This window comes from Pan troglodytes, chromosome 12 (genome assembly GCF_028858775.2).
Source record: "Pan troglodytes isolate AG18354 chromosome 12, NHGRI_mPanTro3-v2.0_pri, whole genome shotgun sequence".
Taxonomy (NCBI): Eukaryota; Metazoa; Chordata; class Mammalia; order Primates; family Hominidae; genus Pan; species Pan troglodytes.
Genome location: NC_072410.2, coordinates 60,206,594 through 60,211,762, shown reverse-complemented (window position 1 = coordinate 60,211,762; position 5,169 = coordinate 60,206,594). Strand labels below are relative to the sequence as shown.

At 38.3% G+C, this 5,169-nt stretch overlaps 1 long non-coding RNA gene across 3 annotated transcripts in view; it reads left to right on the top strand.

The window, feature by feature from the left end:
* LOC129143225 (uncharacterized) overlaps positions 1-5,169 on the top strand; it is a 91,461-nt gene that overhangs the window by 39,684 nt on the left and 46,608 nt on the right. The window lies entirely within an intron of this gene.

Sequence of the window (5,169 nt, the reverse complement as noted above, 5' to 3'; positions counted from 1 at the left end):
TGTACAAAACGGCAGATCCCTTAGTTCTGCTTTGAGCTCGACCATCCTAAAAACAAACCTAACTAAGAAATGAGCTGGGGTTGGACTGCGATACAAGGAACCCTCACATTTGCCAGTGGAACTGTAAATCGGTACAACCTTTCTGGAGAGAAATAGAGAACGAATGCAGAGCTTAAAGAATGTCTAGAGGTGTAGGGGTGTGTGTGTGAGAGAGAGAGATCGTGTGACTGATTATTTTTTAATAAGAAAACAGCAATGGGCAACTGATTAAATGTACTGGAGCACATACATTCAATGGAGTATGTTTCAGCTGCTTATAAAATGCTTGCAAAGAATATTGAATGGTATAGTTTAACTTTATGTAAAAATACAGCAGAAATAAAACTAAATGAGAATGAACCTAATTTAGCAAAATGTATGTGTATGAGTGGAGGGGAGGAGAGAGCGTGTGCACACTGGCTTGAAAAAAAGAACTGGAAAAAAGTCCAAAATGTTAACAGTCGTTTTCACTGGATAGTGGGATTGTAGGTGATTCAAAAATTTTTAAACGTCTTATTTTCTAGCTTTCTCTCAAGATATATTACTTAAAAAAAACTAAGTGTAATACACACACAGAAAAATTGTACACCTTTTGTAAGTAATATATATTACTTAAAAATAAGTGTAATATATATACATCGACTGAAATCTGTATGTGTAATCAGCACCCTGTTCAAGAAACTTTACAATATTCCCAGAAACTCCCCCTTCCTATTTCCTTTCAGTCACTAAACCCACTCCTCACTCATAACTGACCTTTCCTGAATTCTAACAGCAAAGGAGAGTTTTGCCTTTTTTTTTTTTTTAAATCAGAACATTTATTGTGTGACTAATATAAATTTTTTTTTTTTTTTTAGACAGAATCTTGCTCTGTCACCCAGGCTGGAGTACAATGGCACAATCTCGGCTCACTGCAACCTCCGCCTCCTGGGTTCAAGTGATTCTCCTGCCTTAGCCTACCGAGTGGCTGGGATTACAGGTGCTCGCCACCACACTCGGCTAATTATTGTATTTTTAGTAGAGACAGGGTTTCGCCATGTTGGCCAGGCTGGTCTCGAACTCCTGACCTCAAGTGATCCACCCGCCTCGGCCTCCCAAAGTGCTGGGATTACAGGTGTGAGCCACCGTACCTGGCCTGAAATTCTTAAGATGAACTGGATGCCGCAGCAGCTGTCCTCTTGGGTTTAGGTGGCATTCCTTCACAAAATCCATGCCTTAACCTGCTGTACACAATTTTTAAGTGCCTCATTCGACCAGTCCCACTGGTATATTGTTTTTTAGCCTCGGCACTCCAATTATACTTTATCTTGGCTTGGGAGGGTAGCCGCGTTTGCCACAGGCGGACTTTTGAAGGAGTTAGAGTCACAGGGCAGCACTAGCTGTGCATCTTATCGCACCACTTTCTAGATGATGACACTCCCTTTGTCATCTTGCTTCTGTTTTGCATATTTATATAAAAGCAATCATACTGTAAGTACTTTTTTAAAAAACTGGCTTTGTCTTCAACATTACTTTCATGAAATTCCTTCATGTCATTGAGTGTAGATTCTTTTGCCTTGCTCTTTGTGATCATACCACAATAAGCTTACTCATTCTACTGTTGATGAGTGTCTGTATTTTCTAGTTTGGAGCTGTTGTGTATAGTGCTGCTTTGGGGAAAAGATGCCTCTTGGTGAACATATGCATGCATTTTTGTTGAGTGTATATCGAGAGTGGAATTGCCGTGTCATAGGATACAAAAGACCCAGCTTTAGTAGAGGCTGCCTACAGTTTTCCAAAGTGATCAAACCAATTTCTGCTGCCTCCAGCAATGTGTGAATATTTCCATTACTCCATATACTTCACCAACACTTGTTATTTCTTATCCTTTCCTTTTAGCCCTTCTGATGGGTGTGTGGTAAAAGTATTATTTTTACAATCAAAAGGAAAATTACACATTTATATAAATGCAAGAAGAAGATATGGGTGGAAATAAGTTCATGACTAGAATTTTAAAATAATTACACAAACGTTTATTGCATTCCTACTGCTTATTTGGATATCGTGCTAGGCTAATTAGGGATATGGTCCCTCCTCATCAAGAAGCACAGCTCAGTGAAAGAGTGAGAGACATGGAAACAAGTAAGTGCAAACGCTGTTATTAGACGTGCTCTATTAAAGGACCACTGATGAAGAAGCAATTAATTCGGGTTGAGGATGTCAGGGAAAAGCTGGTTAAATTCTGCTTCATTTCAAGATGGAGTTCAGACCTGAGAATCTCCAAAAAGGCTTCTAGGACCTTCCTGAAATAGCTTAGGTGCTCTCTTCTGTGTTTCCCAAAGCATCTTCCTCTTGTTTCTTTGGTCACAGTGCTGGTCACTCTATACTAAAATTGTCTGTTTATGTGTCTGTGTCTCTTGCTAGTCCTTAAGCTCTTAGAGGTCAAGAATGGACTTTCATCTTTATATCCCCAACACTAGCACAGTGTGGTACCTGGCCATGAGTAGGAGCTGGATGACTGTTGAGTGAGTAAAAGGAAGAAAAAGCCTAATGACCACTCTCTTGTCTTCCCCTTCTAGTTCAAGGACTTAGCTGGCCCTTTAAAAGGTTCACTTTGTAAAATGGTGAATTGGTGTATTAAAACATAGTGAATCATAACAATTTAAAAAACCTTAGCAACAGAGAATCACTTTTCATTTATCAAATGAACCGAGATTTTTTTATAAACGGAACAGTGAAGCAGGAGGCCTCAGGCTCAGCTGTTGAATTATAATTTGGCCAACCGCATTGAGACAAGCAATCGGCAATGTATAGAAATAGCCTTTAAAACCTTCCTGCCTCCTTTAACACAATAAAATCTTAAGACCCTATTTGAGGAAAATAATCATAGAAACAAAGTTTTATACACCAAATGCTTCTCCAACATTATTGATAATTGTTTAGAAAAGAGGGGAATGGGCATTTGAAGTGCCCAACCACAGGGCCTCATTAAGCAGATTACGATATTTATGGCAAGGTGTTGGGCTGCAGTAGAAAGAATGTCCTTGGAAGCTGAGAGGGCAGGGTTCAAATACCCTAAAATTCTCGATGTACCACTTAACAGCTGTGTGACTGATTTCAGATACTCGTTTTGTAAAGTAAAAATAATGATATCTTACTGTTGTGGTTGATGTGAATATTATATCATTAAGGCTCTCTATACATGATAGCTACCATTTACACATCAATTAAAATGAAGTTTGTGAAGAAACAACACCTAGAGTGGAGTCAAATAATGCTTGTATTTTGTAAATTCAACTGGACCTGCTAGGTAATACCTCTGTTGCTTTCCTAATAAAGACAGTGGAGGCAGTTAAGCATTAAAGCACTCCATTATGTTAACCAAAAACCTATGTGAATTCTTATCAAAAACCTAAGTGAATTATTTTAAAGATATTTTCCCCCGGCATTGAAAAAAGATGCAAGATACCTTCTTCAGATTGTAATTATGTTATCAAAATCCTGGAGGAAAAAAAGTGATAGAATTATGGGTATTTTTCCTTCTAATTTTATTATTCAAATTTCCTATATGAGCGTACATTTTCTAGTTAGAAAAAAATCTTGTTAAAAATAAATTGAGAGGAAGAGGCAATGATGATGCAAAAACATTAGAGAAGATAATTTGAGAGGAAAAAAAATGTGGTTTGGAATGAGTCCTGCCATTATTGATGTATCATAAATGGTCCAAGGGGCTCAAAAAAACTTTCCAAATGTTATCTTATTAGTTGATACTCCCAATATTTATAGGCAATTACATTAGAAATACTAAAGGAGATCCTTCAGTGTTTCACTAATGTGATTGTCTATACAGGTGGGCATCCACATTCATGAAAAATGAAGAATTGTATGATTTGGGTTTCCCATCTTATAGACCTACTACTTACTTAGGATCTAAAGAAAGAAGTATGGGCCAGGCACGGTGGCTCACACCTGTAATCCCAACACTTTGGGAGGCCAAGGCGGGCTGATCACAAGGTCAGGAGTTCGAAACTAACCTGCCCAGTATGGTGAAACCCCGTGTATACTAAAAATACAAAAATTAGCTGGGTGTGGTGGCGGGCCCCTGCAGTCCCAGCTACTTGGGAGGCTGAGGCAGGAGAATTGCTTGAACCTGGGAGGCAGAGGTTGCAGTGAGCTGAGATCGTGCCACTGTACTCCAGCCTGGGCGACAGAGTGAGACTCCGTCTCAAGAAAAAAAAAAAAAGAAGTACGGAATCTCTGTACTTAAAATCACGGGAATCATTTTGGGTTAGTGAATAGTCCCATAAAGTTTAAACTGCTTAGTTCTTATACCAGTGTTGATGTTCAGAGTAATAGCTGTTTCTGCAATAGTTGTTTAATGTATTTCTTGGGGTTTAATTACATTTATTGTTTGCTTATTTGTTTTCACAAACATTTGGAGACTGATGCAATGATTAGCTTCCCTTTGATAAGGGACCATGTTGTCTGGTAATAATGTATTACCTTATATGACAAGAAACTGATTTGGGGAGTTGCTTATTTATTGAGATAGGGTCTCACTCTGCTGCCCAGGCTGGAGTGTAGTGATGCAATCATAGCTCACTGTAGCCTCAATCTCCTGGGCTCAAGTGATCCATCCACTTCAGTCTCTCTAATAGCTGGGACTACCGGGGTATACCACTGCACCCAGCTAACTTTTTTTTATTTTGTAGTGACAAGGTCTCCCTATGTTGCCTAGGCTGGTCTCCAACTCCTGGGCTCAAATGATCCTCCCGCTTTGGCCTCCCAAAGTGCCAGGATTACAGGCATGAGCCACCACACCTGACCTCAGTTATTTAAATTACTCCTTGGCATAAAAAAAAATTCTTTCCACTTGATACTAATAAAGAGTTTAGAAATATTTTTAAGTAAGTATGTCATTCAGTTTATTGCTTTAAAATGAACTGAGAGACATTTCTCAGAATCTAGATAAATTTAAAAGATAAATTATATATTTGGGTATAATATATAATTATGATAATGATATGATTCCACATTGGCATCCACATTAAAAAAATCTTACTCTATATTACCTGAAATGTAATCTTAGAATCCTCAAATTGTTAATGGATAATCAAAGATTTTTTGATACAAGTCCCTGGTACAATATAT